Below are 19,403 nucleotides of genomic sequence, written 5' to 3'. Positions count from 1 at the left end.
TAAGATGTCTTATTAACAACTCAATCTATCAACACTGCATTATTTTTTCATAATCCAAAACTTACAAGCATTTGAAGAAGATCAACATTAAAAAAATGGAAAAAGAAGAAACTAAATGAACTCACCACACTGCAACCTGAAAAAGTAGCCATAAAGATGGGTTTTATAACAGAATACTTTTTGAAGTAATTGGCACAAAGACAGTTCTAGTGCAGATTGCTGCAAGAGCGCTCTTGGCAAGAACATCATAAGCACTAGCAAAACTTTAATATGCTCAAACAGCCAAATACAAACTGACACCAGGAACCCATGTGTGGCAACAAACAGGAAAAAATAAAGTATCTCAATTTAATACAAACCTACATACAAAGGGATCAATTTTTACAATTCGTGGTTTAGCATACAATACAGCTGTCCTCAGAGTGAATATAGAGTAGCTATACATAAGAAATTAGAATTATCAATTCAGGGGAATTTCTCAAGAGTCCTTTTGATATGTAATACAGCAAATATAATGACTAAGAAACCAGACATCAATGCATTAAATGAGATCAGGTTGAGATCTATTTAGAAAAGACAGGTTTAAGCTGGAAAAAGAATCTCTTTGATATGACCTCCAGAGCAGACCATTTGCAGAAGGATTCAAGATGAGCAGATTTACCCTTGCATATCTGCTTGCTTCACAGCTGCTTTTAAATATAAACTCTAAAATATCTCATATTGAGTTATTGCAGAATTAAGTCTATACAGTAAAAAAGATTAAGAACCTGGGATTTTCTTATACTACTAGCAAATACTATAATGGATTTTGTATGTTGAATTCAGAGGAATAGATGAAACATAGTTAATTTAAAATCTAGCTAACGTAACTAACTTATTTCTAAATGATCTATTATAGAATCTGGCTACTGCTGGCCTAAGCTAGGAATCTGGAATGCCTCAGAATTTTTGGTAGTCTGCATCCCTGATTTATGGCCTATACTTATTTAACCCTGAAACTCAAAAGATAGCTCCACTTTAACAGATTTTCCACTGCAAATCCCTTGGTGTTCAAATGTGTTGCATTTTTTTTTCCTCACAGAATGTTTGAAGTCCCCTTTAACAATAATGCCTTGAGGATATTTTTTCCTTAATACTATTTAAAGAAAGTTGAAAGCATTTAGCTATTGAAGTGTGCAGGGTTCTAATAAAGGAATTGTCATCCCTGCCCATGAGCAAACTCTCTCGGAGCTCGCTATTCCAGAATTCTGGCGCTCCTGCCAGCAGTAAAAATTAAACCTGAAAAAGGACTTTTGTTGCATCAGTTCCAATGCAGTTTATCACAGTATCGGGGGGTGGTGGAAACTGGCTACATCATTCTGCAACAGAAAGGGTGGAAAGGTTTTTTAAAAAAAGTTAGCTTGAATCCTGTATGTCAGGGCAACCAAATCTTGTTGCACTGAAGGCAACCAATAATAAGTATTCTTCAGATGTAGTGTCTTTATTTTTATCTTTGGAGGGAGAAATAAAGGGGGGGTTTTTTGTTGTTTTTTTTTTCCCTACTGTTTTATTTGATGGAGTTCTTAGCAATCCAGCAATTACCTTAGGTGATTCTCTGCACAGTAAGCAAGGACTAGATAAAACAAAATATCTGATATTAATGCATTTTTCCCCACACACAGAGAAAAAATGTAGAAAATGCTGTTGTCTGTAAAGACAGAAATGGATTCTCCAACTTAGCCTTGATTAAGACCGTAATGTTTATGTTCTACTCAAGCTCTCCACCTGGGGTTGCAACCCCAGAATTTGTTCTGAAGTTAGTCAAGAAAAGTCATATTCGCTCTTCCTTATTTTGTGGCTAAATGGGTGGAAAGATCTGAGTTTTTCTCATAGTAAAGCAGGGACACGTTATGAAAAAGGCTGAGAACTACTATTTGAATTTCACTAATACCAAGGTTCCTCTGCTTGTGCTAATGGTGTCTGGTACAGGCTCTGACACAGAGAAGCAACCATTTTGTTTATTTTAATGCTTGCATGGTTTCCCCTAGCATGGCCCAATTTCTACTGGCTGTATACAAACACACAGGTTGTAATGAAAGACCTTGGACAACAGAATCTGTGAGCTTTCCTGCAGAACGCCACAACTCTGACAAAAGCAAAGGTGGAGATGGGCAAAAAAGCTTAATTTCCCATAATTATTAATATGCTTTCACCTTCCTCCCATCAATGACACTTATATGAATCTAAACTACAAATTTTCAATTTAGAAGGGGAAAACATACAGCAAAGCATATGAGCTGATTTTATGAAAAATACAACTGCAAGTTTCAGAAAAGCTGCTGCAGGTGGCTAGTAATGCCTCCACAACCAGATGGTGAAAAGGAATGATCATAGGATGGGAGGCAAGAGTCTTCTGGCATGTCTGCCAACACCTAGTCTCAGTAGTTCCCTGAATGTGCTCAGCGTTATATTTGAACAGTTTTAAATAGGTCTCACATGGTCCTGATAAAGAAAGTAGCCGGCATTCAGACTGCAAGCCCCAAGCCCTAAAGTGGCTTTCCAGAGACTCTGGCTGTAGGAGAAGGCTAGGGCACACCATGACAGCCCTTCCAGAGAAGCAACTGTGTGTCCTTACGAGCAGCTGTAGCAGGTCAAACCAAAGGCCTGTCTAGGTCAGCATCCTCAATGTGTCACTCAGGCTGACTAAGGGAGAGCATCAGACTAGGCAAGCATCTAATGACATTTCCCTTGTGTATTCTCCCAGGACTTCCTGAGGTAAAGGCATGTTGTTTAGTAAGCTTTTGGCATTCATAGTGCCCGTGGCAATGAGTTTCACTGTTGAACTCTGGAATCAGTAAGTACCTCCTTTTGCTTGTTCTGAATTTGCCATTTACTACTTTAATTTTGTTCCCCACCCTACATATTGAGATACTGCAGAAAATTATGCCCCATTCACCTTCTCTATACACTGATGTTTTCTATCATGTGCCTCCATAGTCATCTTTCTTCCAAGCTGAATCTCCTAGGTATATTTTAGCTGTTCCACACTGTTGATCAATGTTGTCATTTTTTTGCTGTTCTACTATCCTCAGTTTGAGATGAGGTGGAATAACAAGTGCACAAGTGTTCAAGATAAAGGAAAAGCATTGATTTATACAGCCGTATAATGACATTCTCCGTTTCATTTTTCATTTCTTTCCTAATAATTTCTTAGCACTCTGTTTGCTTTCTGACCACTACTGAGCACTGAGCTGTTCCTTTCATAAACCGTCCATTACAACTCCAAGGTATCTTCTCTGAGCGGTAACGGGAGGTTCAGAGCTCTTCATTGTATAATATATACAGCCAGGATTGTTTTCTCCCAGGTGTATTACTTTACATTTACCTGAACTGAATTTTATCTGCTATTTTATCGCCCCTTCACACAGAATCATGAAGTTCTTGTGCTACTGTTCACATTAGACTTACATTTTTACAATCCAATAAGCACTGTAACTTTCCTGTTCACCTTGGTTTCCATTTAATTTACAAATATATTGAGAACCAAAGACCCCACGAACTGCAATCTCTATGAAAAAGCAGCAGTGACCACTTAAATTGAGAAAACTGACCATTCTTGTCTTTTGCTTTTTAAAGCACTTACTTATCCATGAGAGGATCCTCCTGCTCCACTGGCAGCTTAATTTCTTTCAGACCTTTGGTCAGGGACCATGCGGGTTCCCATGCTGGAAATGCAGCGACTCTGTATCAAATGGAAATCCCCTGTAGACACGTTTGCTAGTTCCCTGAGAAAGCTTTGCAAAAGTCTTTGACTTTTCCTTGACATATTGCATTTACTCAGATGTCTACCAATTTTATTTTTATTTTAAGTTCAGTAGAAGTGTTCTAGGTTATGAGCTCTCTTGTGCTAAGACACAAGGAAGGTGTTGCCTACTGTTTACACTAAGCACTGTAAATTAACATATATGAAAGGAACATGTCTACTAGGAGACGTCCTTCCTGAAACAAATATCTGTATGACTTTCTGCAAAAAATGAGAATGAGTATACAGTCTTATTTTGCACAATTCTGTGAAATGCAATGAAATAATACTGATAAATTAATAGACACATACAAACTGTCTGTTCAGTGGCAGTGATAGCAATAGGTTATAAATGTTTGGATCTCAGGCTCAATCTCCTTTCCATAGACATCTGAGCTGTAAGCCTCCAGTGCCATCTTAAGGCTCTCCTGAAACATCTGAAGAATGTGAAAATATAAATATATACTTTCAATCAAATCAAATTTGCCCAGAAATATTCAGTGATGAGATCTGTTTCATGTCAAATCACCCCAATTTTGCAAAAGATTTGTGACCCCAAATCAAATTAATTTTCTGGAGAGGAGGGTTTCTGTGGGTATTTCAAGAAACTGTACTGTCATTACTAGCTGAAGTCCACCCAAACAAGGTATGTGATTTCTCTTTGAAGAAAAAACTTGTATTCCACTTGGAGATGGATGGTCTTTGCAAAGCTCTGACCTTCTCCTTGACAGCTACAAATGGACTACTATTTATGATTTGTTTCTATAATACACTTAATGTAGCAAGCTATATAATAGATAGCAATTTATTTGTAAAAATCATAATAAAACAGCATGTTTTAAATGCCAGATGTGGATAAATGGTGAGCAAGAACGGATGAATCAAGATTCGTGTTCTTGAATCTACACTGAAGAATTATGGCAGCCTCTTGCTTTATCTGCACTTGGAATCAATTTAGTAATTTTTAATTCACTGATTTTCTGTTGTTTGCTTAACATTTATGAATTGATTGTTATACTCGTGCAATTAATTCAAAAGTTGGCAAGTTTAACATGCAGAGATTAATTTTCTTTTACTAACCCACCACCTAGAATAGAGTTTTTTTTTAAAAAACAGGTTACCAAGAAATTACCTCCACATCAATCATATTTATAAATGAGATACAGTAGGGGTGTTGTATGCCATCTGTCAATCCAGACTGAACCTTTCCCTATATTTGACTAAGTTTTTCTATGTAGTTTAATAAAATAACAAGAAAAAATTAGGACAGCTCTGCCTTTCACTCGCTGCAGTCCTAACCAAAAGTCAGTTTGAACACCTAGGACTTATCCTCTGCAAGGCTGGGAATCTCTCCTTTAAGAGTAAGATGCATCTCAGGTCCTATTGACATAAATGGTAAGCTTGCCCCATCATCCAGTGGTCACCAGATCTGTACCTTCACAACAACCTTCAGGTTGCTCAGCTGTCAAGTGCTTCTCCTCTGGAATGAGAGCCATTCATTTGCCCTTCATGTCACACTCATTTAAGATGGCTGAAATGTTTATTCAGAAGGGGAGTAGAGATAATGAGCAAGGTTTCTTTGCTCTTGGTTACCAGGGGCTATTCACAAGGCTTCAGACTCGCTCGCTGTGTTCCTCATTGCAACACAAAACAGCAGCGAGAGAGAAAAAGTAGTGTTTCCAACTCTCATTATTTTATTATGACTTTCACCTTATTTGGTGTTTAACTGAAAGCCTCAGTCTCTGTGTCTTTTTCCTCTGTGTGTCACTCAGGCTGCTGCTGTAAACTGGACAAATTGACAAAATAGACTTTTTTAGAGAGAGAGGCAAGGAATATGCCTTAGACAATGAGTTTCTCTGCGGCCTATATAAGGCTAGAATGGACCTAAGCATTTTGATCTCAAAATGAGGATTTAATATCTCTCACAGACAATACAGAGGTTCAGATAAATCTGCAGAGTTAGGTACAAGAAGACACACAGAATGAATTCAGCAGTCAATGCAGACTGTAAGATGCATGAGTGTGCAAGCTGTGATGCATGGAAGAGCCGCAGGGCTTGTAGGAACCCAACCCAGACATTTATTCATTTTTGCACAGGGAATAAAACGTGGCCTTGTTTCTCTCTCCCGTAATGTTGGGAAAACTATGTAGAAGAAAACTTTAGTCTTTCCAGCATTTGAGTTAAAATCTGAAGTTAGCTCTTTGTGTAACAACTAAGGGTAGAACATATATGTACATTCATATATGCTTTAATCACATGACCAGCCCACTGATTTAGTGAGACTAGATCCATGGTTTATTTGCAAAATAAGAGTCTAAATGATCTTGGCATCCACTGATAAGATTGGGAGAAATGTATACAATATATATCAAATCAAGATCAGTGGGTTCCTATAGAATGTAATAGAAATCTACAAAACTAATGTGAAAAGCCTTAGAACAGTATCTTTGTGATGGGTTTTAAAACCATCCTATGGAAATCTTTAGCAAGCACATAAATTCTCTGTTAAAACCTATGGGATCGTTAAAGATTACTGGAGAAAAGATATCACATCATTCTTGTTAACTTGGTAGAACTTTTAAGTAAAGAAAGGGAAATAAATAGGCTAGGAACATATGTAAATTTTGGAGACTTTTATATATTTTGGCCTGGTGAGTCATTAGAAGCCCACTGCACATCGATCTACACCCCTGTGAAATCCAGTGATGCCTGGTATTGCTTAGACCATGTAAAACAGCTCAGGATTTGGCTCACTAGCATGTTTAAGTCACTTCCATTATAATTTCTCCTGTTTTGTCATCCACTTGTGCTGAGCACCTTCCTGAAATCTCATGTGAAATCCACAGGACACTTCGTACAAACATGTGCTTCGAATAATTGACTGGTTTAGCTGCTAAATTTAAAGCAAGCCAGGGTTATGGCACTGTACATTTTGTTGGATATATTTTTTTGGCTTTGTGGGGTATTGGCTTCATGATCTGATAAAAACTGAGGCTAAATGAACTCTACAATTTGTATTCCTACAGCCACAAGTTTATTGGCTTGGGTTTTTTTTTCTTTGGGCTCTGTCTGTAAGGTTCATTACTTACAGTTACTGCAGAATCTCCCCCCCCAGCCACAAGTTTATTGGCTTGGTTTTTTTTTTTCCTTGGCTCTGTCTGTAAGGTTCATTACTTACAGTTACTGCAGAATCAATTTGAAATGGCCGAAATCAGTGATGGAATTTATAGCACAATAAACGTACTGCCATACAAGTGCTGTTACACATGAAAGGGCCTCGGAATATTCTTTTCAGCAATCCTTCTACATAGCAGAGTGTTCTGTTTTTATCAATTTAACGGAATCATCACAGGCATATTCCGAGAGGTGTAATCCTGACAGCTACACAGCAGATTTTCTCTGAGGCAGATATTTTTACAGGAAAACAATATTATTGATAAAAATCTTAGCATATCAGAACATAGAAAAGAAACTGAACACATCTTTTTCATTCTCCACATCAGGCATTTGCAGTTCCATTTCACAAACCGCTCCCCCCCCGAACCAAAAAGAGTTTATGAAGAAAGCATTCTCACACTCCTTGAGATATATATTAATTAGTTATCAGTTTAGCAACCCTGAAATCTAGAGTAAGAGCACATGGTGGGCACTATGGTGTGTGGAAAATGTGGAGGGCACCTGAAGCTAAAACATAAAGCATAGCATCAGTAGTTGCCTGTTTATAAAGTTTATAAAGATCTACATTTCTACCGAGTCTATTTTTCTTTCCAAGTGTCTGTATTATAGACATCTCATATTTTACACCATTTTGAAGCACAGAAAGTTTTAACGTTAGCATGATGCATTGTGAAAAAAATACAGAAAAGACAGATGGCAGGCTGTCCTCCCCAAAATTCAATTTCATAATATGCATGTGATTGCTAATAGGCAGGCACTAAAAAACAATTTTCCTTGACGGAGAAGAGCTGATAAATTGTCAACATAAACTTTGTCTGTGGTTGCTCCAGTGATCTAAAGCTCTTCTGTGAGTTTTGTACCATCAAAGTCTGCATCTTACAACCATATCAAAATTTATGAATGCATATGACTATAAAGTGACTGAAAACAACCCATATTGCATGTTTGTGTACTGTGAATCAGCTCCTTGCTTCCTCGGGAAAAACTGTGTCCACCGCCCCGTTCCTAACCCTGGGCATGTGACTGTGGGAGAGCCAGACTGGGGTCAGTGGCACCCTGTGAGCTAATTAAAACAGGGCTCTGCATTTAGGTATCTCTTAAACACAGTGCTAGGTCTAGTGGTTGACTTACCTAACCAACATAGTCTTTATAACAATACAACAATGTGAAGGATCGCAAGAACTGACAGCAGTTCATTTTCAGTCTATATTACTCTTCGTATGTCCCCTAAATTAAAAAAAAAAAAAATAGAACAGCAGTAGACCAAGAATAGATCTCAAATTTAGGAAATACTGCCAAACTTAGGCAGATACACTCTTTTCCAAGTATATTTGGATAGAGTCACTGATGTGCTATATTGTTTGGTTTAGGATAGAAAAATATACAAAGACTAGAATTATAGCTGAATAAGTCTGTACAAAGGAAAAGGGAATGGGAGCTTCTAATGTGCTATCACAAACAAAAGAGGAAAACATATTGTTTACAACTGATGAAACAGACCTTGGCTGTGTCCTTTTAATGGCAAGCAATTCACACAGCAATGCGCACAAGAAGTTCAGAGAGAATAAAATACCTATCCATAAAAAGTGAAATAAAACTTGTAACCCTCTTCAGGGTAACCTCTTCAGAGCTCAGACCTCTTTACACGATCTGTATGGATACCCAGTAAAGGCTCCAATATGAAGTTTGTAAGAAAATTACCACTTCTTGTAATATACTTAGTGTTTTCATTTGTTTGGGGTCTTTTGCATGAATTTTAAATAATGAAGAAAATCAAGATAATTGTACTCTCCCAAGCTTATTCTCAGATACTGATTATTTTCCTTTAAGTAGGCACAAAATTCTTGGTTCTAAGGAGGGACAGCCAAAAAATATAGCAGTAACAATTAAAATTTCTTATTTCATACTGGTTATAGATGCATTAAGGTATATAAGCTCCAGGGTCAGTATAAGCCTTGCTCAGCTTTCTTTAAAAGCACAGGGAGTAATAAAGACTTCAATTTTATCTTCAGTGAAATAATACTGCTGAAATATCACCTCATTTTTGATGTCAGCAGTGATTTCTTTTTACCTCCATGATGTCAAATGGGAATTATTATTATTAGAACGACGACTTCCTAATGATGCTGTAAAAAGGAGAAACTGAAACTCTTCCCACCAAACATCTATATCCTGCCTTCTCCATAGGGTAAAGCAGATGGGCTCAACCAAATGCCATTCTTCAGCTAGTATCAGTACTTTAAACAGACAAATCAAGAGGCATGCTTAAACATTTAGAAACAGAAGCATAATAGCTTATTTGGTTATATAGTTGTGTGTATGCACTCTGGACAATAGAGAAAAAGGACATTTATGCTATAGGAACTCTTTCTGGGGAACATAGCCTGAAACACTCATGATCAATTTTCTGTTCTTAGAAGGTAAAAACAGCAAATCAGTGTTCAGATCACTATCCAGAAGTCATTGCACCAGATTAAGTCAACAGCTACAGGGAACGAAAGCCTCATGCGATGGCCCTTGTTTGACTACTGGCTTCATGTATGGCATACTGGTGATGGACACATCACAGAAATGCTCTGTGCCTTTGTTCTCCCATTCTGTCAAATGAGCAGGTACAGAGAAACCTTGCTTCATATGACAGCAAATTATACTAAAAAATTTGGTTTTGAGTAAATGATGGGCCTTGAACCTTATGCAACTGCCTATTCATGTAGAAAGTCAGTGAAGAGCAGCTGCACGTTGGTGCTATCTGCATGAGTGAATGGGGCATTTTGATTTGCTAATATTTTCACTTTGGTCCAAATATAAAGAGCTACAGCGCATAATGATTTCCTACTATTACATGTATTGCTTCACACTAGTTGATAAAGCTTGGAGGTCTTTAGGGTGGAGGAGTCTACGGTGAATATAAAAAAATATTAATCAAATTGAAAAAAAAAAGTCTGTATATAAAATTTGTTTGTTTTGAAATAAGAAAGGCAAAGTTTGCAAGGAGCCAAGCCAGCTGCCGGCCCAGAAGGTGGATGCCACCAGCCCCGCTCCTCTCCCACAACAAGGTGGCAGGAACAACAGCCTGAGGGAGGTCCCCTGGGCTAATCCAAAGGGCAGGAAAATGTGTTTTTCTGCTGGTACCTTGCTTCTTTTTCTTGTCGAGGAAAAGGATTTTGGAGTAGCTGTTCTACAGCCAGTCGTAGCCCAGTTGAGAGCAGGAGTTCACCTTTTCCTGGGTTTTCTGTGAAAGTTCTGCTAAACTTCACACTATCTGATCTGAGTACTTTTTTTATTTGGCATCTCATTTTGCCTATTCAGGGCAACCATCAAAACAAAGGAAGTACCAGCCTGAGAAAATGAAGTGTGATGTGCTGGAACACAGAGATGATTTGACAATATTCATGCTCTAGGAAGAAAGGCTGAGGATGAAGTACAGCATGTAATCACAGTTGGCTCTGACACAAACAGCCATTGTTATCTTTGGCAAGTTACTTGATCTCTTGGTATGTCAGCACTTTCCAGCCTCAGAGGAGGGTTGCAAAAATACATTCATTAATATAAATGACATTATAAGCAACAGGAAAAAGCCAATAAAACATAATGCTTTGCACAGGTAAGAACCTGCACAAAAAGTAAAAGAAACTTTAAAAACCACGTGGGAATTATGGGTTGAAAAATAAATGAGAAGTAAAGATGCTTTTCCAAGTTCATGATGAGGTGAAATCATAATTCAGTGTTTATCTCATTGTTGCACAATGCAAATAAATTAATGCAGTTATTATATCACTAAGAAGATATGAAAAGTAGGGAGCAGGAAAAAAAGGAACTTTTAAAAGGATTCAGCTTTACCAGGACAAAGGAACAGCCTGATCCTTACGAACTGTAGGCAGCTAACATTTCAGCATGTATTGAATACAAGAATTAATGATGAAGGAAAAATTACAGGGAAGTAATTCATAATGACAATATTTAAATAGCTTTTAAAATATTTCCAGCTGTTTGTAAAAGATTTTCTCTACTGTTTTTAAATTTCAAAGAACATGTGATTGTAAAAATTTGTTATGGTATGTTATGTTTGTTATGTAGCTGGTATGTAAAATGTGCTGTACAACCTTAGCTGTTCAAGGGAACATGCAAGGTGGGTTTTCCTTTATGGAGTGAGTGTGGAGACAGGCTCTCCACAGGTAACCCCCAGCTTTACCTCCTTGCATGCAACAACTATGCTTTTTCTTGGTGTCTGTGTTGCTTACACATGAATGATACATCCACAAGGAACTTCTGCTTGCCCACTAATACATCTGCCTGTGACAGATCACAGTGTAATGAAAATAATGTCTGAGTGCAGGTTCTACATTTGTGGAACAACTTTATTCCTAGAAGATATTTTTGTTTAGAATTTTCATGCAATTCTTCAAGAAAATATTTACTTGCAGAGGCAACAGTGAAAAATACTCTCTTGCAAAAATATTGACTTCTCCCTCTAGTTGACACATCACTGTTCTACAAAAGCTAAATACACATATGTGTTTGCATAAGATGTCAGGATTATACCCTTATGACTATCAATTCAAGACATATTTTCTATTCAACAGCTATTGATCTCATGTTACCAGATCAAGACAATGTGCAACAATGAGAAACACAATGAGAAACAGATTTTCTTGAACGCAAAAATCACGAAACGCAAGTTTAAGACCCCTCCATTCAGTTTCATCTTAGTTCTGAATTTCATCGACTGTTTCACCCTCAATAAAGTTTTGCCAGTGGAAAGATGATACTGCTTCTGGAAGTATCTGCAGGATAGAATAGAATGGATTATACTATCTATAGATAGAATGGACAAAAACTTTGAACTGTTGGAAGTGGTAGAGATAATTAAAAAAGCTATTAGTGTCTGCATTTGCACATCTAATACAATGTTTACATTACGAAAAGGAGGTGGGCCAAAATACCCGCTGGCAGCAGTTACAAAACAGCCAAGTGGAGCGGCAATGTTGGCAGTAGCATCTGTCTGTCCTAGAGCAAATTCTGGCTGGTGATTCTTCACAGAGCACTGTGTGGTTTTCTTTGCTCCTACATAAGGCATATTCCCAATCATTAACAATAAGCAGTGGCAGACAACATTGGTGGATAACTTAAGAAAACTCTGTGGACTGAAGACCTCTCTTTTTCAGTAGGCATTCCCACCTGGGAGCATGATACCTTTCTCCCAGCATGTAATAGGAGGTATTTTCTGGTTCCCACTCTGGTGAGATCTCACTGTTCTCATCCCACTCGCTGGTCTCTGTTTATTAACACTGCAGTGGGTCTCACACTGTGCTATTAGTTCACACATCTAGATAATTAGTGCTGCTTTTGAAAGTGCAACAAACATTTTGTATCTCTATGACCCAATAAAACTTGGTTCTTGAAAGAATACCAGATTTGGCTTGGAGCTGATCTCTGTCCATTTTGAATATTTTATTATGTATCAGAGTAAATCTCGATCTCACAGTTTTCTTTCACTGTTATATCCACTGACTTTTAAGAAAGTTAGCTTTGGAATTATACTGCCTAAAGATCAGAATCAAAGGCAATTGCTGCTAATTTGGTGATAATATTATCTTTTTATATCACTTATTCTTCAATAACAGAATTTATGGAAATAGAACATCTCCCAGAACGTAATCTGTTTGCTCAATTTTATGTTTTCTTCCCTTTCAGAATCCAGTTTATGATCTCCCATTTACACAGTTTGGAACACACTGCAACAAAATCACAACTCTGAAGCCATATGAACATTTAAGACAATATTTGAGGAGAAACACATCCTGATACAGGTATCAGGAATACTACAGCTGCAGTCATCGTGAGGACTGATCAAAGCTTGAATCTTTCTTTTAAAGAAGACTGCTATTAAAAAGGCATTTTATATAATACTAACTGGTTAGTTTCATTAGTGCTACTGCAATAATGAAGGCCTAACATACATACACGTCTCCAGATGTAGAACAGTGCTATAAATCACGTTTAAAAGATGCTCAGCCCTGAAAATGTTTTTTGAGAAGGTGGAGTTAGTAGCTGCTGAACACTTTTAAAAAATTGGTTAATGTATTTAGATGCTGAGTGTGAACCAAGCTTTTCCAGACAGCTCTCCTAATAGAATCTCACAGCTCTATAGCAAGGCATAAAATGAACTCTAGTCTTCTTAATCCTGTTGCAGACCATCTTTTCTTGAACCGTATCTTTATATCTACAAGTAGATACTTCATAAGACTCAGATTGGCCTATTAGTATTTTGTTCTTTTATAAGTAATGCTGCATCTTTACTAGCTAAGAGACTTCCTTTTGACTAAAAGGTCATCGATTTACATGGGTGAATTCTCGATCAGTTCTTTCTCTCTGACAAATTACCTTTAAGTCTTCCCAGTGCTGAAAAGTCTGGGGAATGCATGTGCTGACATTTAGAAAACTCTTCACATAATGCTTCCTGATGTTGGTTTCTTATTCCTTCTTCACTCAATTAAGGAGGTGTGGCAGTAGCCATGTGATGAAATACTAAATTCTGCAGCTTGCTTTCTTCCTACAGAGAAAGGTCAGGATACCTTTCTGGGACAGAGTAAAATGCTTGACAGAAAAGATTTCAATGGGGGAAAATATTAGAAGAGGAGAAAAGAATTTAGGCCAAGCTGGAAAGTGGGATATGTGAATTCCCTCAGGCTGAGGAGGGAATTAAATCTGACTCTAACATAGCCCACATCTGAGAAATGAACTAATAATTAGACTATTATGCAAAAAACCAGCTGCCTTCTCTTTCTTCTTCCTTCCTATTCCCCTGAAATGGAAGGTGGACTTCTGCTGTGTTCTTAACAAGCCCATGATATATTGGGTCCTTAAAATTATTTTGGAATTCCAGGTGAATCTTTCACTTAGATGGGAAACAATCATTTCAATTTTGGACTGAATCAAGAGAACGGTATCACAAGGCAGGTGCAATGGCATAACTTTCTTTAACAGAGTTTTTGGCTCTCTTGCCCTCTTGGATTAACAAATCTAAATTCTGCCAAAAACTGCACTTACTTCAAGTGCACAACTGAGATTTACAAATCTTGCCCAACTCTTCAAGTTCTTCTAAAAAAAGAAATAATAAAAAATATTAATTTTAAATTGTGAATAAAGGCAGGAATAGTGTGAAAAAGGCTGATAATAGAACTGTGACGGACATAAAATTTCAACAAGAAATTTGGATTTCCATCTTCAAAATTGTCATTCAAAGAATTCTAACTATGCTTTTAAATGCAAAATCTAAGAACACAGTCTCAGAAAATGTTTAAACAAGTTGGTAGAAAGATACCATTGCACAAAACAAAAGGATGAATTAATGTATACTACAAAGACTGATTTGTGAAAACACTTATATGGAGTTTTAAATATTATTTAAAATATTTTGATATACAGCAACTGATGTGTGAGGCATAGCTAACCAAATTTGAATCCTCCATTACTGAAATGCAGATATTAGCTGTGCAACAAAACATCAAAATTTCTAAACTAAACTTGCTAAACCAATTTTTTTATATAGCAATTTACTTATTTTTATGCAGTATGTCCACTGGTACTTCAAATTATGTTGTTAGGTTTAACAGTTCTCTGTGATTTAATAAATAATGAAGTTAACTTTGCTCCCTTCATTGCAATTTGGTCAGTTTGTTTAAGCATGCTTACTTTCCACAATTCTTTTGCACGTGAAGAACACCAGAGAGAAAAACAGGTGTAAATACCTGCTCCTGGCATTGATAAGAGCTGTGATTCAGTAAAGCAGCAATGCAGGTCTTACACTTGTGTCCAGTGCTAACACTTCTGTGCCATATTAAAGGACTTTAGAACTCCTGAAAGTCATATACAAATAGCTGAAACAAAGTCCATTTCATTCACCTCCAAAGACTATGTATGTGCTTTTCCATAATCCCAAGGCACTTTTCAAAGACACCAAGGCCTCACTTCAAGGCAGAAGTAGCTGAGTAACCTAGCAAATATTTCTTTTCTCAAGAATACAGGCTCAGAAGTCTAAGGTTGTAAGTAAGATTTTGCTCAGCGCATGATAGCTGCTATATTTACTTCCAGTCACTGAAGAGCCTGCAGTAGACTCATTGCCTTGTGACCTCAATGACTTTGATATTTTAATAACATGGAGACTGTTTCTTGTTGACGCTGAATGAGCCAAAGCAGGCATCTAGGTAGCACAGCAGATAGAAAGTACCACTCCAAGTAGGAAGGTACAGCCTGAAGGATTTTTAAGATGCCCTTGACTCTGCTGATGGATTGCCAAGAAGGTTGATTGCCAGCTTCTTGGGAGATGGAGAGGCAATAGATGTTGGCTATACCAAATTCAGAGATTGCCACAGTGACAGTAAAAGTACAAGGGAATCTCCTCATGTTTGCTTATCCACCTCTGTAATAGCTTATCATGAGAGGGCTACTCCATAAAACAGTAGAGGAATACGTATGGATATATACTAACACATCTGATGAGCTGAAGAACTGGAGACTACTGGCAACTACTGGCTCTGATGATGTTCAATACTTTGACTACTTCTTTATCCCATTAATTATGCTTTGTTCAAGAGACCAGTATCAGGCCCTAAAGGTTTGAACAAAGAAAATCCTAGCACAATCTGACATGAAAGTAAACGTGACAAAACAATAATAGGATACTACAGGGTAGTAGGAAATGTATCACTGGACTTGAACAAAGTAGTTTTCAATTAAAATTCGCTTTGACGTGTCTGAAAAAGTAGGACAACAGAAACATTGAAAGTGGGATAACTGTTAAGTGGACAGAATTGTGACCCTCAAATGAAGGAAAACATATGGAAAGGGAGATAAAATGGAGACAACAAAAATCCAAATGAAATACAAAACTATCTTTTATTGGTGAAAGAAAAATGAAAAAAGGAAGATGTGATACATTTTCAGCAAAAAAAACAGTAAGTGTCTGCATCATGTGTCTTAGACAACAGCTGTAATAGTAATACATTCTGAGTTTTTCAGTGAATGGAATTATAATTTTTTTCTTTTTATTTGTTTTCAATGTTTTTTATCAGCTAACTACATTTTATTTGACTTTTTTTTTTTAAGATTGTAGATTTACTCACTGAAAACAGAATAGTTCCCTAGCACTGTATGTACACTCTTTTCCTACAAGCTCTGAGCCTAAGAAAATTATGAATAGGGAAAATCAGATTCAAGGAGGGAGCTGGGAAACAATGAAAGGGAAGGAGAGAGGTAGGATTAATCATGTAACCACCTTCCCATTTCAGACTTTTAAGGTAATATCATTCATGGAAAAAAGGCCATTACCTCCATCTTTACGTATAATTCAGGACTAATTAAATCAGCCCAGGAAGGGACTAAAAACACAGTTCATCTCATGTCAGAATGGTCTGGAACAGGGTCTCTTTGAGGTATACATATGTGTAAGTCTACCAGCGCGGGTTTTGTTCCAACATTTCTTTTGACAGAAAATTAGTCCTGACTAGATCAACCCAAATGATTAATCAATCTCATTCTCTGACTGTTTTCAATTTTATGTGATTTTCCTGAGGCAGGGATCACTCATTCTGAAAATTGGCTAAGCATCTTGTGGACCACCTCGATCATTTGCTATCTAAAGAAACCATTCATCAGCAGTCCGCAAAGCAGGGAATATATGGAGATGTGGTTCTGAGCTCAGTAAGAGTTTCGAAAAAGACACAACCACTTCACAAAGATGAAAAATTTTGTCACTGCTGGAGGGTTGAATCCATGGGGGGCTGAGTACCTTTGACAGAGCTAAAACCTGACTCACATAGGGTACGGAGTTCCCAGCACACTGCTCCTGATGAATGTTTGTATGCTGATTCAGGAGGGTTACCCACCCACAATGACACAAGAGCTCAAGGGAAGCTGTTAGTCAGGAGTCCTTGCTTTTTGCAGAGGGAAAATTCAGTGCTCTGTTGTATTCTGAAGGTGTGAGACAGCAGCTCCTGAGTCAGCCTGCTCCACCAGGATTTCCCGCAGGAACTCTGCTGCACATGACCCCAGCTGGCATAGTGTTTCCTGAGTAAGTGCTGGAGGTCTTCCAGGGACCTCTGATGCAGAACTTAGCCAGCTATTCTCATGAGCTTTGTCAATATTATGTAACTATTCTTCCCTTTGATAATTTCTTATAGCTGTACATCCATAAGGCTCATGAATCTTTCTTAATTTTAATAAAATATATACCTGAACAAATTCAAGAAGCCTTAAGTTTGTTCTGGCACTGGACTTTTAGAAATCAATGAATAAATTGGTAACATTCCTAAAAGTGTGAATGACATTCACTATAGCAGTTGAGTTTTATTATCCTTGTCTAATACACCAACTGAGAATGATGTTTAAACAAAGCAGTTCTTAACACTCGGTTAAAAAGACATTCACGTGATCCAGCTCTTCTAAAATGAATACACAATTTTTCTGGGGCTCACTGAGGCTGTGGATAATTATCCTTCCATAGAACATAGAGTGCCAATAACCATGCTTTTGAAAAACTGTCGAAGTACAATTCATATGGCTGGACACAGCTGAATTCAGTCAAACACTGTCAGTTACAAAATCCTCGAAAACATCAAAAAGCAGAAGAACTACGCCTCTATATTTACATATGCCTAGGACTGGCACACTGTTTACTTGCTGATGCCTCATGGAAAAATTTGGAAAAAAGCAAATGTTTTATTTACAGACAGTTTTGTTGACCATCATACTTTTTCTTTTTAACCATTCTTTGTGTATAGGAAGAGCTGGCTAAAAAATTATATCTGATCTTTCAAAATTCATTCTGCTCTATCTGTGACATCTCAGTTATGGTTTTCAATGTTTCCATGAGGCATCAGCAGGTCTAAAAGAGAAATGAAATCGTATTTATATGATAGACATCACTATGTCTTTCTTTTGAGTAAAGGGTCTACTGTGAATTTCAAAACCTGTATTGTAACGAGTAAAAAACCCACCTTGTGAAGCCAGCCCATTCTAGATATGTCCTATTCTGGTGCTGGACTAACATTAGATTGTCAGGAGTCCAAGAAGAGAGAACGACAAAGTCACTCACATGTCTTCCTTTTGTTCTCACCTACGTCTGGCAAAAAATGTCAGACTACAAAATCCACAGACAAATTGTCTATCTTTTCCCATTACTATTGCAGCGAAAATATCCAGCAAAGCAAGTGCTCTGCCAACCTAACTTTGGCCTAGCCTGGAGGGATCATGCCTGATCATGAAAATTAGTATAACTTCAATGACCTGCCCATTCATTCATTCATTTGCCTTCCTCCTCCTGAGACTGCCAGTGTACTTCCTGGTCTTGATACCTTCTGAAACTTGTCAACCGGTCAGCGTGAACAAGTACTGAGTGCATTCTTTCAGGTCTTGACAATTAAGCAGTACACAGATCAAAACTTCTGGTGCCTTAAGAAACCACTGATTTGGACCTAAACTTCCATTAGCAACTGCTGTAATCATCTTGTCCCAGAAACTATCCAACAGAAGGACTCCCAGTCATTTGCTTGCAAAGAAGACATTTCTACCAGTTTTTTACTGCTCAGGTAGACTACTGCAATGTTATATTCACAGAGAATTTGGGGGATAAGTGAATTGGGGAATTTTACTACAAAGCTGCTCTAAATCTTCCTCTGAAAACTGAAAAAAATGCTTTTGAAAGTTTTTAAATGAACATTGACAAGCAACTTCTTTAAATACACACACATTCTCAGACTTACTTTCTTGCACCGCTCTTTTATCTTGTATAATACTTAATGGATGACATATTTCATTCCACAAGTTGACAATGTTAAAAATGTGCTATTCCTTCTAGTTTTAGTATACTGCAAAGCCACTGATAGCTACAGGCACTATGAGCGATATATGACTGAAGAAAAATGAGATTACTGCTGATAAGGAACAAGAGACTTTCATATCTTAAAAGAGTCTGAAATCCAGCAAATATGATCCCCAGCAGCAGATGCCCCTCAGACAGACAATGAAAGAAAAATGGTGGAAAAGTACTCGTTGTGGCTTGTTGTTTCCTTCAGCCAGAACGGCAGTGAAATTAAATAGCTCTGGCATACTGTCTGCATGAAGAAATCCTACCTCTCTGGGAAACACATAACCCAAAGACAACTAACAGTCTAACAAAATGAGCAGTAATTTTCCACTATGGAAAAGTGATGTTACTGTGACTCACCTTCTTTGGTAAAATATACCTTTACTCCGAAAGTGTTGCTCTTTTGAAGGCTATCATGCTGTTCTCATCAGTGTTTATTGTAATAACGATCAATTTAATGGAGGTGTAGTACCAAAGCCAAACCTCAGGCTGGAATAGTGTATTAATGGTTCTTTAACATAAGGAATGAAACATATGCAAATGTGAAATAGCTCCTTTCTCTGTCTATTAATGTGTCC

At 37.4% G+C, this 19,403-nt stretch overlaps 1 protein-coding gene across 1 annotated transcript in view; it reads right to left on the bottom strand.

Moving 5' to 3' along the window:
* The window catches only part of NPAS3 (neuronal PAS domain protein 3), a gene marked incomplete at its 5' end in the record, with an annotated part of 555,595 nt that overhangs the window by 39,353 nt on the left and 496,839 nt on the right, over positions 1-19,403 (bottom strand). The gene's annotated exons all lie outside the window — the stretch shown is intronic.

The sequence above is a fragment of the Aptenodytes forsteri genome, unplaced genomic scaffold (assembly GCF_000699145.1).
Source record: "Aptenodytes forsteri isolate BGI_AS27 unplaced genomic scaffold, ASM69914v1 Scaffold108, whole genome shotgun sequence".
NCBI lineage: Eukaryota > Metazoa > Chordata > Aves > Sphenisciformes > Spheniscidae > Aptenodytes > Aptenodytes forsteri.
This window is presented reverse-complemented; position numbering and strand designations above follow the sequence as displayed.